This window comes from Mesoplodon mirus (genome assembly GCF_964341445.2).
Source record: "Mesoplodon mirus genome assembly, chromosome: 20".
Lineage (NCBI taxonomy): Eukaryota > Metazoa > Chordata > Mammalia > Artiodactyla > Ziphiidae > Mesoplodon > Mesoplodon mirus.
Window position 1 is genome coordinate 28,448,839 of NC_138996.1, and position 15,230 is coordinate 28,464,068.

Sequence of the window (15,230 nt, forward strand, 5' to 3'; positions counted from 1 at the left end):
TTCAACCTTTCTGTACTTCCTGCATTCTTCACAATAAATATCGATTACATTTATATTAAAAATACTCTGATAAAGTCTAAAATATTTTTTGAGAACCCAGGGCAAGTAACTATTAATTAAAAGTAGTGGAGTGCCTCTGTGCTGGACACCATACTAAGGATAAAACAACGAACAAGAGGATGGCTCTGTTGTTTTACCAGAAGGAGTGGAAGCTGGGTTGACAAGGGAGGGGTGTAGAGCTTGTGGGGCAAAGTAGCAGGAGATGGGGCTGGAAAAGAAGTTTGGTGCCGGATTATAATGGGCTTTTTATGTCTTGTCAAATAATATGGACTTTATTCTGAAGGCTGTGGAGAGATTTTTGAGGGGTGGAGTTAGGATTGGAATCGTGCTTCACCTGAAGTTGATTTTCTGCTTAACTTGGCTGTTAACCTGGATGAGTCCCAGTTAAGAAGCCCAGTTCTGAGGCCTCTGCCATAGCTGAATAAAGGTGATGCAAAGGGGATGGAGGAGGGGCCAGGCCCAGAGAGATTTGGGATCCGCATCAACAGGTCAGTAGGATACTACTGACTGGATGTGTGTTGGGGGGAAGAAAAACACCGACTACTGGGTTTTTAACTTGGGCCCATGGGTGGTAAAGAGTGACAACTGTCCTACAGAGTTTGTATACAGTTACTGTAATCACCTATAATTGTCATTGCTTTATGAAATAAGAAAGTGGCTGGCTGGGTCAAATAGTATTCTATGAGGGGATAAGAAATAATGGTACATGGGAAATCTATTTTTGAGACCACGGCCACAAAACAGAAGCCTAAACCCTCAGCTCTCCTCCCCAAAAGCACTGAGATACTTTTCTTTTTCCAGTCCATAGAACTCAATACTTCTGTGACAAAGAGGGTGTTGGAGCTATGTTTTTAGAAAAGTGTTTACATATATGTAGCTCTGGCCTCTCAGGAAGGGACTTTCTGTGTCGGGGAGAGAAGTTTGGGAGAAGGCCAATGAAACTGCATGTGGGGAAGAAACAGGTATAACCAGGTGAGAATCTATACTTTAAAACAAGGGACCCCAAAAAACGGCAGGTCCCAAGTGAACTGTATTAGTTTGAGCTAACACACCTTGAAGGTGACAGGTGCTGCCCCTGTATTCTTGCATTCTCTCACTCATCCCCATTTCAAGGCATTGAATACTGAGGCGTTAGGTTAAGCAACTTGACTGGGGATGCCCAGCTAGTAAGTTAAAGAGGCCAGATTTGAACCTAGCTGCATGTACTACAGTATAAACCCCCTCTCCTGGAACAGCCACATTAAGACATCTTTCAGGAAAATTAGCTCTCACCCTTGCCCGTCTCATCCTGCAGGGAGGGAACTTCTGTTGCACACTCAAGTCTGGGAGGACGCTGCTGGTGACTTACTAGGGAAAGGCCTTCCTTTTCGCCCCCAGACGGAGCTCCAGGCGGTGTCCCTGATGACAGCTACCCTTCAAATGGTTACACACTCAGCTACTGATGAGGGTTCAAATAAAGTTAAGGATGCGTTACTTGGCCCAGTTATTGCACTAATATCTGAGTAATGCTCTCTCGTCAGTTAATTGCTCCTTGTATTCCTTGGAAGTGGGCAGTGTTAGAAAGTGAATTTTTATTCACTCAGAAAACAGGCTCTAAACACCGCTGACACCTGCCCCACCAACTGCATGGCAAGAGCTCTCCCCGACACGCCCTCCTCCTCCCTCCTTCCCTACCTTCAGGTGACCCTTAGGATGGAGAGTCAGGTAGGTACCTGCTGTCCCCTCCTACCGCCGCCAGCACACGGCCGGAACCCAAGCTCGCGCCCCGTACCCCACCCCCCGGACCCCCACTCGAGTGTGAGCGCCCGAGTGTGCGAGCAGCAGACTCACGCGCAGCCGCTTGTTGCTCCCGCTGCCGCGACGTGGGTAAGTGAAAATGAAATTGACTTTTCTGAGAAATGATGAAAGCGGCGCTGCCTGCCAATGAACAGCGGCGGCGAACTTCCGCACCTCCAGGCCGGGCAGCTCGCGCCCTCCCTCCGCCTCCACCTCCCAGTTGCACAAGCTTGAAACAAACACTGGGGAGGAAGGGCGGAGGGAGGAGGGCGGAGGGGGGAGCGAGCGAGGGACGGAGGGAGGGAGGGAGCGAGGCACCAGGAGGGCGGGGGGTGGGGGGATTTCCAGCCTCAGCGCTTCGCAGTTTCCTCTCCTTGTTTTGCTTTCGATCTGGACTGTTCTCAGGCAAGCCGGGGAGTAACTTTTAGTTTTGTTCCTGCGATTATTCAACTGACGGGCTTTCATTTCCATTTCACACATCCTAGCAACACTTAAGCCTTGCGGAATTGTATTGATAGCGTGAAAAAGCACACTGAGAGGTAACATTTTTCAAATAATAGTTGCGACTGTGCGTGTGTGTTTTTCTCGAGGGCATGTTTATGAGGACTGGAGGGGATATGTGTGTGCGCGCGTCCTGATGGTTTGACACGATGTTTTGCAGACGGAAAATGCTGAGGTTCATAAATAGTAATACTGATTTTTGGAGGAACAGTCGGCGCTGTTATGGATCATCTGATTTTAGGGGAAGCAGGTTCTGCTGCTGTTGCTGCTGCTACTGGGGCTGCTGAGGCTGCGAGGAGGAGGAGGAGGAGGAGGAGGAGGAGGAGGAGGAGGAGGTTGGTGGAGGTTTAATTTCACTTTTGGATTTGCAGATGCGGAGAGGTGGCTCCATGGACACAGACCTGCTCTGTGTGATTCCGCGCCCCAGGTGGTGTGTTGGGGGGTGCAGGTCCGCTGGAGTCGGGCCTCCTTTTCAAACAAAATTCTCGCGTGCATGTGTGTGCGTGTGTATGTTTACGGAGGCCGTCGCCACCAGGTCCGAAGGAGGGGAGCGGGTCCTTCTCCTTGCCCGGCGGCGGTGCCTCTCTCCAGGCAGCCTCTGGCGTAAATAGGCAGGAACCCGCAGTCCACCCTCAGCCTGCGCCCCGCGCCCGGGCCGGGAGAGGCGCCTCCCGCCGCGGCCAAAGGAAACTTGATGGGGCGCCCGGCGGCGGTCCCGGGGCTCGCCCGCCCGCCGGGCTCGGGGAAGAGTCGCGGGCGTCGGGTGCCAGCGGCCGGGGCCGGCGGGCGGTCTCGGAGCGGAGCTGCGCGCGGGGCCTGGCCGGCGCGCCCGGCTTCCTGGGGGCTGGGCCGCTGCCGCCACCGCCCGGGAGGCACGCCGCGTCCTCCTTCCCGCCGGCCAGCGCCCGGCCTGGCCCTGGGGCTTTGTCACTGCACTTGTCCCGGCGCGCGGGGGGCTCGGGCGGCGCGTCCCGGGAGGGCGCCGCGCCCAGGGGTCAGCGGCCCGGCCGCGGCCTAGCGCCGGGCGCCTCCGGGTCCCCGCGGGCGCCCCCGGGCCGTACTCGCGCGCTGGGCCTGACCCGCCTTGGCTACGGAGCGGGCGAGGTGGGGGCGGGGAGCCTCCGGGGACCGAGCGGCGCCCTGCTGGCAGGCCCGGGGCCGGCGTCCCCTGGGGGTCCCGGGGCGCCGGCGCCGGCGGGGTGGGGACGGGAGTGCCCGCCCCGCGCCCTCCGACCCCGCTCGGGGCGCCGAGTGGCATTCGCCCGCCGGCCGAACGTGGTTGGTGCAAAGCCGCGGCAGCCACTTCCTTTCCGCCTCGCGGGCCGGGCTCGCCCACCGAGCGATGCTAGTCGTGGCCGATCGTGGCGCCCGCCCGCTCGGGGTCCTACGGCCTGGAAGCCGGCCCCGAGAGGGCTCGGGCAGCCTTTCCAAGTTCAGAGGGTTTCAGGATGCAGCTCATCCCCCTCCTGGGACGCGCCGGCATCTCTGTTTGGGCCCCAGGTGTGGCTGCGTGGGCCGCCCTCACCCCCTTACCCCTTTAGAGAGGGAGAAGCGGAAAGGAGGCTGGCAGCCCGAGCCGGGCGCGGAAACAGCCTTCCGGGCACCAGGCGAGGCGCTGAGGTCAGTCGGTGTAGGCAGGACCGCTGGTCATCGCTGTGAATGTGACCCCTGGCACTAGCAGTCGAGGTTGCCACATGCGAGCGGCGTGCCTTTCAGTCGTTTTTGCCCCCAGAGTACAGTGTTTGGAACTTGGGGACATTTTACCTGCTCCCTCCCTCTTCAGCCTCCTCCCTGCAGTGTGGGCAACGGGTAGCGCGCCCTGTCCTTGGTTAAGAAAACGCAGAAGCTTCCTACTTGAGGAAAAGTGCTGGCATTTGCCTTCTGCCACTGGCCTCCCAGTTGCTGTGACTCGGTCTGCTTTTGATGGATGGCGAGGGAGGGTGAAGGATAGTTACATTTCCTGTTGTGGATTTTCAGGAATCACCAAGGTTGCTGTCAAGCCTGCATTCATTTATTAGTTTCAGACCGACTGCAGATAACATTGGGATTTAGCAGCCTGCGCTTTTTGGTGCTTAGGGGCAGGTGCAGACAGGGGCCTGGTGACAGACTGAATGGGAAAGGTGGATGGTCTTGATGTTAGGCAGATGCACGCTCCTTGCCATGACCTGGAGGGGGACCCCTGTTTAACTTCATGCACAGATTCAGGATTTTCTAGTTTTCTCACCCGCCCCCCCACCATTCCTTCCTTGGAGAGGGAAAGGGTGAAATCCTGGAAAAGCTTGTGTTTTCTAAGGAAAGTTCAGCAGATGGAATATTTAGGACTTAACCTGGTAATTTTAAGGGATAACCTTGAAAAATCTATTGATTGACGGGGCAGAGTCCAGAATTTCACTGTAATTAGTGAATGATTATAATTTATAACTTAGCCTGTTGTGTAAGTAGTTAGATTTTGGCCTCTTAGATCAGGGTTCTTGTCTGTTATGATTCGTAACTGATTCTTAATATTAAACATTTACATACTTTATTCTCAATGAGTCGGGTTTTTTCTTCTTTTGACCTTCAAAAGTTAGAGATAACTGCATATTTCAGACTTACCTACCTGTAAAAATGTCATCATAATCAAAAGTAAGCGTTTATGGTTAAATTGGAAGCCAATTATGGCAAACAAAAGTCCTGACAGCTCAGTGAACCATGACCCAGCTTTTCTCTTCCTTTCCTTTCCTGCTTTATTAGGCAAATATTCCGTATACCAAAGCTAGTTAAACATGTTTAAACCTAGTAGTGGAAAATTTGAAACTTTGGATGTTTAACATTTGGATGTTTGACATGCATCGATTTTCTCATGTTTCCAAGGACACTGTACTTTTATTCTTAGTATTATGGCATATAAGCTTCCTTGTTTTTAGAGCATTTTTACACAGTTTCCTTTTGATAGAGAACAGACCACTGAACTCTAAATGGGGTATCTGGGACATGGTTCTATTATGTTCTTTATACCAAAAAAGGCTTAAAGCAGATAAGGGAGTTTATTCATTTAATAACTATTCCTAGAACATTCACTATGCCCCAGACACAGTGCTACGTTCTGTGGGTTCAACTGGGAACAGGAAGACAGTTTCTTTACCCTCTGGGGAGATTGCATTCTAGTTGGTGAGCTGACAATACCCAGCTAAAAAATAAAGACAGTAATTACCTTTAGGGGTGAGTGCTATGGAAGGTGATAATAATACTTAACTGTATATCTGATAGGGTTGCTTTTGGGAACAAATGAGATACTGTTATGAAAGAAGGTTGCGTAAGTTATAGCAACCTACAAATGTGTAAGGCATTCACTTTCAGAATTTTATCAGATTATTCTTAACTTGAAAAGCCAGGGAATCATGACTGTGGATTAAGCACTGACTTTCTCTTATAGAATTTTCAGCAAGAAGGGATTTTACTTGTTCTGAGAGAAAATAGTAATGGTAAGGAATTAAACACAGCATAGCTATTTTATGTAAAGCATTAAAGTATTTAACAGTGACATAAGATATTGTCAGTGAGTTTTTTTTTCTGTCAGAAGAGAAGTTAGATGGTGTCCATGGAGACCAAATGATATGGAAATAAAAATGGTTGGACCAATGTGTATGTTCCCTCTTCATATCAAGAAAAAACCTTCCCAAGCTCACTTTGCTGTAGTCTGAATTTTCTTCATCATTGCTGAAGACTCTTCAATTCATTATCTGTTATTAATTGTATGCCCTTAACTGATTTTAGTTTTTGCTGTAACATCTTGAAAGGGACTCAGTGAACTTGCATTTATTGAATGCTTACTATGTACCTAACACTATATATGTGAAAATGATATACGACAGCATATGTGAAAATAAATATAATAGATAGTATATATTTACCATAGATATAAAATACATAAAATGGTATATAAAAATAACATAAGTTGCTGTGAAATAGTTATTGTTAACAGTAAAATCAGTTCTTCTTTTGGTCTGTATGGGACACAGTGTTCCTTCTCACACAGGGGTAGGAAGTCAGGGCTTTCTGTCCCTGTTGGCCCCATTCGTACCCTACTTTTGGCCTGAGTCTGATCAGTATTTGGTTGTAATGTCTGCCCAAGGCAGGGTCAAGCAGTGGCCCTCACGGTGGAGGGGTGCTGGTGGGCTTGGGAGTGACGAGATGTGATTAAATGTTGAATTTTTTTCAGCAAAGAATGGTAAGTTATCTATAGGGTCCAGATTTAAACCTGAAGTCAGTATTTTATATAAAATACCAAGAGAAATACACAGGCAGGAAGTCACGTCTACAGGCACCTGAGGCTGGGCCCTGACCCGTCCAGAGAACCCACAGTCACCAGCATTTTGCCTTGAGAGAGCCTTTTAAAATGATTTCCCCTCTCCCCAGCTCCATCTTTTGACAAATGGTCTCTGAAACAGATTGTGTGTAGCTAGGAAGACTTCATATGCCCATTTTTATTACTCAGAAACACATTAGACTTGCAGTCAGAACTCCTGGTTGACTTGAGAGAACCAGCATCAGCAAATCTAATTGATCTAATTCCAGCCCAAAGTAGAGAAACTCGATGTTGTAGGCAGCCTGGGCAGCTGTTTCTTAGATAAGCTGTTAGACCTATTGGGCCTTCTGAGGTCCTAAAAGTAGTTACCACCTTCCCACTCCCATCAGTAACTTTGAGTTCTACTGGGGATCCAGGGACCCCATGATATGAACCATTGCAGTAACTCAGGCGATTATTTTGTTCAATGAACGCAAACACTGAGTCCTTATTTCATTTATTTATTAAATATTTGTTGACAGACAGCTGTGTACAAGGCTCTGGGTAGTGGGAGGTGCATGAACTCAAGAGTCCAGAGGCCCAGAGTTGACTCAGCTCTTTCATTAACTCTCCAATCACGTCTCCTTTCTGGACCTTAGTTTTCACATCTATAAAATGGGGCTGCATGGTTCTGTCATCTTCGAGGGACGGGGCTTATGCGTGTATCGTCATCATGGAGAGGAGGGGGCCTTTAGAAACCACACAGAACCTTCAGACTTGAGACTGTCTGCAGCCCCCTCTTCTCTTTGTCTCTCCCAACCTTAGAACCCCTCCTCCGACTCCATAGTAAGCCTCTCACGTTCACCAGTGTGTCCTGGATCCCTGTCACTCAGGTATATGGGCCAGAGCAAAGGCAGAGAACCACTGAGTCAGGGATCTCTTCCCAGGGCCAGACCTTTTCATTGTTTCATTGAGGCCAGGCGATGCAGGAAAGCAAGCAGATGGAACTTGTTACCACCTTTTAGGCAGTGCTTTGAATAGGGAATCTGTGGTCCCTCCCTGTGGGCTCTGCCCATGTTGACCTTGCTTGTCATACAAAAATGGGATTCGCGGTACAGTTGTGATACTCTGAATTTTCCATTCTGAACACGCAAGAAGGACTTTGTTTCATGAGTATGTCTCTCCCTAGGAAGGCCACAGAGTCACGGGTTTGTTTTTTGTTTGTTTCTGTTTTGGCTTATAGTCCCCTTTATCAATGTAGTATTCAGCTTCGATAAGCAAGAAAGAACAAGAGGCAAAGCAAAAAATGTCTCCGTGTGTCCCATGCCCTGTGTGCATGCCTTGTAGCCCCATGTTTTTGAGAAACAGAAGGCTGTGCTGTTCTTTCTGGTGATGGATTCTAAGCATTTTTATATCAAGGGCAAGACCAATTTAGTTCAACAAAATATCTTACTTCAGGGTTTTGTGTGATAAAAGCCTGTCTGGTTTTTTTTTTCACGTCTTTATTGGAGTATAATTGCTTTAAAATGTGTTAGTTTTTGCTGTACAACAAAGTGAATCAGCTATATGTATACATATATCCCCATTTCCCCTCCCTCTTGCGTCTCCCTCCTACCCTCCCTATCCCACCCCTCTAGGTGGTCACAAAGCACCGAGCTGATCTCCCTGTGCTATGCGGCTGTTTCCCATTAGCTATCTATTTTACATTTGGTAGTGTATATAAGTCCATGCCACTCTCTCACTTTGTCCCAGCTTCCCCTTCCTCCCCTGTGTCCTCAAGTCCGTTCTCTACATCTGCGTCTTTATTCCTGCCCTGCCACTAGGTTAATCGGTACCTTTTTTTTAGATTCCATATATATGCGTTAGCATATGGTATTGGTTTTTCTCTTTCTGACTTACTTCACTCTGTATGACAGACTCTAGATGCATCCACCTCACTACAGATAACTCAATTTTGTTTTTCTTTATGGCTGAGTAATATTCCATTGTATATATGTGCCACATCTCCTTTATCCATTCATCTGTCGATGGACATTTAGGTTGCTTCCATGACCTGGCTATTGTAAATAGAGCTGCAATGGACATTGTGGTGCATGGGTCTTTTTGAATTATGGTTTTCTCAGGGTATATGCCCAGTAGTGGGATTGCTGGGTCATATGGTAGTTCTATTTTTAGTTTTTTAAGGAACCTCCATACTGTTCTCCATAGTGGCTATATCAGTTTACATTCCCACCAACCGTGCAGGAGGGTTCCCTTTTCTCCACACCCTCTCCAGCATTTATTGTTTGTAGATCTTTTGATGATGGCCATTCTGACTGGTGTGAGGTGATACCTCACTGTGGTTTTGATTTACATTTCTCTAATGATTAGTGATGTTGAGCATCTTTTCATGTGTTTGTTGGCAATCTGTATGTCTTCTTTGGAGAAATGTCTATTTAGGTCTTCTGCCCATTTGATTAAACATTTTTGAGAGTTAACTACTTGCTCTGTCATTTTCATAAATAATTTCTTTTCCAGCGTCCTTAGCAATCTGTTGCTATCTGTGTAAGAGCATTTGATACTCACACACCTAATGTGATCAAAGGAAAGATGAGCTTCCTATTTAATTTGTTCTTTTTGAGCTTATGGATGTCAGGTTTTTGTAGGAACCAAAGAAATACCTTCTAGATAGCTCCTAGCCCCGTAAGCTTAGAATCCAACTGATTTTCCCATCTCATGAGGTTGACATTTTGAATGAGAAGAAAGTGCATACAAATAACTTTGTTTCAAGTAATATCTAACGGGTTATTTTTGAAGAGAGCTTTTCCTGTTCTCCTTACCCTACAATTATTGAAGATGATGAGAAAAGTTACAGTGGTGGACCAGAGTGTCCTGGCACGTGGTTAGGATGTTAGTGGGTGTGTGGGGTGGTGGAATGTGAGTGGGGAGGGTGTTGGAAGGTGACAGTTGGGAGAACGAGGTGATGAAAAAAGAGACTAAGGTGGAGAGTAGGATAATGCCTCCTGAATTCTTTTCTTTTTTTTTTTTTTTTTTGCGGTACGCAGGCCTCTCACTGTTGTGGCCTGTCCCATTGCGGAGCACAGGCTCCGGACGCGCAGGCCCAGCGGCCATGGCTCACGGGCCCAGCCGCTCCGTGGCATGTGGGATCTTCCCGGACCAGGTCACGAACCCGTGTCCCCTGCATTGGCAGGCGGACTCTCAACCACTGCGCCACCAGGGAAGCCCCTCCTGAATTCTTGAGTGGGAGACAGGAGGGAGTCAGGCAGGTAGACCCTGTGTCTGCCACAAATGTCATTGAAGGCGTCTTGAGGTAGAGGGGACAGATTGGTAGTTTGATAGTGACTGCAGGACAAGTTGAAATGAATGCCGGAGGACCCTCCATTTCTGACTTTGAAGTTTGGCCTTTTTATCTGGGGGGGCAAATTGCTAGGCATCGGCCAACTTTAGACAAGTAAACAGGAAGCTGTGAGTGGTCACCACTTGGACATGGTTGAAGCCACGTTAGAGCTGGAGAGGATGGAGGAATTGGTGCCCTGACCTGAGGCCTCAGATTCAGTCTAAATTGCCTTTGGAGGCAACCATGGTCCCCTCGAGGAAGATGCATGTTGATGAAATGGATCAGCAATACTGTCATAGCTCTTAGGCTGTCCTCCCTCCCCCATGCTGGTCTTCCTTGCTGCTATTTTTTATTTTTACCATGCTGCAGGAGATAAATAGGGAGTCAGGAAAATAGAATCGGCCGATACTGTGTTTCCCTAAAGGATAGAAGGCACGGGTTAAGACTGAACCATGGATGGCATCTCTGGTACTGCAGGCCACTGGTTTTGAAACTAAGCGCTTCATACTGTAGTTGGGGCATTGTACTTGGAAATAAGCTGTCTGGAATTCAGTTTGGCAGTGTACACTTAATGTCTTAAAAATGTTGCACTCTCTGCTCCCGCTATTCCACTTCTAGGAACCTACATATGTGAGGTAACGAGAGGTGGAGTGAAGATTTATGTACAAGGGTGTTTAACTGGTAGCTTCTGTAATAGTGAAAACTCGGAAACACCCTAAACACCCAACAGCAGGAGCACGTTTAAATGAGTTACGGCACAGTCCACACCCTGAGTATAGATAGCCGATGAAATTCATGTTTTTGTATTTAATAACGATGGGAAGCTGTTTGTGGAATATGCTGAGCGGAGAAGAAGAAGATATTCAATTGTGACCCTAATTTTATTTTTAAAACGTGTGTGTATCTGTATACACATCATTAAGAAAAAACTGGGAGGAAGCATTTCGCTGGTATGATTATGGCTGTTTGGCTCTTTTTTTCCCCTTGAAACACTTGTATTTTCCAAATTTAATACAACAGCACAGTTACTTTTATAACCAGAAAAATATTCTCAAGACAGCTCTGCAGGGTTCCCTCTGACCTCACGTCTGGTAAACGTAGGCGGAGGACAAGTAAGTTGGATGTTGCTCAGCAGGCTGTTGCGCATGAACTTGGCCCCTCCTGGGCCCCTCGTGCCTTGATGTGCAGAGCCGGGCTCTAGAATCAGGGCCTTCCCAGCCAGTGCTGAGAGATGCCCTTGTCCCCATTCATCTGTTACTACTTGAAGACCCTGAGATTGATGGCTCCGTGGTGCGGTTGGGACACACTGTTTTCTGAAGAACTGTGGAGGGTCTGAGATGTTATCCCACTTCACAGATAAGTCTTCTATGTATGTGAATACTGCAGAAGCCCCAGACACAGGGGCTGGAGGAAAGAGTTCTTTACTGAGCTTTACAACCGGTCAGTGGCCAGAGAGATGTTGCAGTGTTGGTCCCCCATACCTAGTCCCTGAAGTGATAAGTGATGCCATGAAAGCTGATGGAATGTGGGTGTGGTACGGTCAGAGCAACCATCCCCCTCCTCTGCCAAAGGAGGGGGCACGGGGAGGGGGGGAGAGAGAGAGAGAGAGAGAGAGAGCGAGAGTGCATGAGCAAGCAGGCGCCTTTGCTCCTTTGAGCCAGCATGGCAAGGATCCAGGGTTTTCATCCTAACCTTTTGGAAGGTCTGGGCTAAGGTCTGGGCTTCATCCATTTTGAAATGTACATGCTTAGAGACATAGGTCTTCCTGGGACCCTGCAAACTTAACCCAGGGACCTAGTCAAGGCTGTAACCATTTGGCCCTCTTGAAGAGATAAGAGAAGTTTGATTATCCTTCGGGATCAGAGCAATTAATTTAGACAAATGGCTACAGATCCAGTTCTCATGGTAGGTGAAGAGTAAAATGTTTCTAGGGGAAGTGAATGCAAACATTCACTATCTTTTATTCACTATCTTTATGTTGTGTTCATTCCTGTGTCTCAGGTGGCTCAGCTGTTTTACAGGAGCACTGAGGAATCCAGGGAAGTTTTATTTTCCCCACACAGCAACCTTTACAAGTCCCCACGGGAGAGTGACTTTGTGTGACTCAATCAGAGTGTGATTTCTGAGTTTCCATAACTGAAAAGATTCCAAATCCTGAATTTGGGTCTGAAAAAAAATTTAGATTAGTTTTGATCCCTTTATAGATATGGGAGATGTTTTTTGCATTTGTTATGAAACTAGGGTTGGGCGTAACCGCAAGGACTTCAGAGGCAGAATGCCAAAGTGATGAGTATTGATTAGGACAGTACTGTCCGATACAAACAGAATGTGAGCCACGTGTATAATCTTTAATTGTCTAGTAGCCACGTTAGAAAAGTAAAAAGAAGTAGGTGAAGTTAATTTTAATACTATTTTATTTAGCCCAGTGTGTCCAAAATATTATCATTTCAACATAAAACGGATGTAAAAGTATTAATGAGATTATTTACGTTCTTTTTTTCATACTGAATCTGCAAAATCCAATGTATCTTTTACACCTTCAACACATCTTAATTCAGTCTGGTCACATTTCAAGTGTGCAGTAGTCATGTGGCTGGTAGCTACCATATTGGATGGTGCAGGGTTAGGAAATGAAGCAAGGTGTGAAGAGAAATACAGGGAAACATTGTAATACGAGGCTAAACCTAAAAAAACCACAGGAAAGCAGAGGTAGGTCGTTTGGTTATAACTGCATCTCACTGTGCCTCCCCCCACAAACCTCACCCGATCTCATCAACTTAAAATAATAAGATGCTCTGAATCTCTTCAGAAGCAACACACTGTGGGTGCCATTCCTTTGGCGATTAGTCACAAACATCTTGAATCTTTTCCACCCTTTGAACTGTTGTGAAGAAGGTCGATTCCTTGGATTTCCCCGTTTGCAACACCTCCATGGGCAGGTTGTCTGAGAGCTGGGATTGTGTCGTATTTCCTTGCATTCTCCACTAGTGCTTGATACACAGTAAGCACTAGATAAATATTTGTTGATTTGATTTTCAGCCCTAAAGCAAAGGTTAGCTTCAAAGGCTGAATTCCAGCTTGGGACCTATGGCCTAGATCTCCTTTGTGTTAGAAACCTAATGGTATATGTATTGAGCACATAAACATTGGGATTTGTCACTTTGCAATAGGATTTGTCACTTTGTATTAGGTGTTCAACATCCAGAAGGTGAAAAAATTGTTCGGTTTTCTCCTTTTTACCGAGGGCTTAACAAAAGTCTTATCAGGCTATAACTGTGACATTTATGTCCCAGTGCTGGTAGTAATACTTTCCTGTACATGTAAATAAGCTGTATTTGCTGATAAACCCGAGGTATACATTTGGGAGCTGCTACTTTCTTGGTGGGTTAGTTATCAACAATAACTTCATTATTAACAAACACTCAGCCCGTAACTTATGTGCAGGGAAGTTCTTTTGAAATCAAGCACCGGTATCTTACAGTTGCCTTCATTTGTTCTCTTTGACTCTAATTGTTGGGTAGAAGCAACAGACTTATCCACAGAGCCCAGGCAATTTATTTTTACTGAAGCCTACCTAAGAACTGCTTAGGTAGCTTTTCTCTGTGAGATTAAATACGACCTTCACTGAATCATGTTAGCAGGGCCAGCAGCTAGAAAAATAAAGACTAAACCAAACCTTCAGCAAAGAAATTCCCAGCTGCTCAGCAGGTCAGAGCTTTCGTGATTGCTTTCTTCCAATGAAAACACTGTAGATTAGTTTTAAGTGAATTCTAGTAGGTTTGGGGATTTGCAACTGACAGAAGAACAGGAACGTGTAATCTCACTTTCAAATCGTAATCCTGAAGGTAAATCTTTATTGACTCTTTGTGGGGATGTGGGGATTTTGTTTATATGGGAAAACTTAACTCATGTGCACTGTTGAGCTGACCTGGAAAGTTAAGGTCCTCAGGGATGAGGGACAGAGAAGTGAGACAAGAAGCTGGTGCCCCCAGAGGATGCCCTGGGCACGTGGGGTGCTCTAGGTGGCTCCGAGCACCCCACCGACCCAGATGGTCCCTTTTCTTCTATCCGTTACAAAAGCGAAGTCCAAAGGCCCCAGGAGGGAATGTGGATGAACTGCTATTTCCACTTTTGGGTGTGTCTCTGCTGGTGATTCAGGAAGTCGGGGTGAGTTTAAAATATTATAGGACAGGATTGATTTATTTGCCTCTCTTACAGGTGCTTTGAATGCATCAAGACTTTTTTTTTTTTTTCAAAGTCAGGGTGCAATTTGGGCTGCAGTCTGGGCCCTGAAAGGAAACAGTGGACAACTCTGATCATTCATCCAGTCATCGCTTTCTTAACAGGTGTGTACTCATCTCCATGTGCAGGGAGTAGGTCTAGAAAGGTAGCGAAGTCCTCAGCTTGGAATTGAGTGAGCTCGGTAGATGACCTGTGCTCCCTGCAGTGAGGGGCCTTCGTCTGGGCAGCTGACACCTCACTTCCAGCCATGATTTTTGGTGTCTGAGCATCCCTTTTAGAGGTCTTCTTCCACCCATCAGTGGGCCACACGGGGTTGTCTCAGATTGTAGGGGAGGTGACAGTGCTAACATGGCACGTTTTGGGGCCAACTGTGTACATTTTATTTTCTAAAGGACAGAGTCTTCGTAAATCATATAATAGGCATAAAACAGCATCTTGTTTTGTTGTTCTGGCTGTTTCTCTACCGTCTTCCCCCCCTCTCAGTTTGGCATGTCGAATTCAGCTGGCTGGCTGTTGTCTGGTGTCTTTTGTCACGAAGTGGCTTCGTCTCGATAGTTATCTCCACTTTCTACTTCCCTTTCCCTGAGGGGAGATGGTAACTGGCAGTGCTGCTGATAACAGACAGCTCTGAAGCCCTCCCTGGAGGTTTGTGCTGGGAGAACCTCTCCCTTCACATACCATCCAGGAGAGGCTTTTCCCTCACATGGCTTGAGATGGCATCGCCATGAAGGGGAAATTGGCCTTTATTTAATTTTGAAAATCCGTCCTCTCTCTCCCTCTGTCTCCCTCTCTCTCTGTGTATGTCTGGAGGGGAGGGGTCAGTAAGTTACCTTCAAGTTACCTGGAAGTAAAGAATGACTTGTCCACGGTAGGACTCAAAGAAACAGTGACAGCAAGTAGTGAATTCATAAATGCGTGTTTGTCATTCTTTTTTTATTATTATGGTAAAAGTTACCTATGAGAAAATTTGCTTTTATAATCATCTTTAAGTATGAAGTCCAGTGGCAAAAAATTCATTTAAAGTGTTTGCAGCTGTTACCACTATCC

General features: G+C 46.8%; 1 protein-coding gene across 3 annotated transcripts in view; it reads left to right on the plus strand.

The window, feature by feature from the left end:
* The first annotated feature begins 2,199 nt into the window (after positions 1-2,199).
* IRF2 (interferon regulatory factor 2) overlaps positions 2,200-15,230 on the plus strand; it is an 87,325-nt gene continuing 74,294 nt past the window's right edge. Inside the window, exon 1 of one of the 3 annotated variants that reach the window (XM_082608359.1) lies at positions 2,200-2,375. The gene's annotated coding sequence lies outside the window, so the exon portion shown is untranslated. Of the gene's footprint in view, positions 2,376-3,589; positions 3,958-12,601; positions 14,288-15,230 lie in introns of those variants that run through there. The other 2 variants (XM_082608358.1, XM_082608360.1) reach the window with 2 other exon arrangements.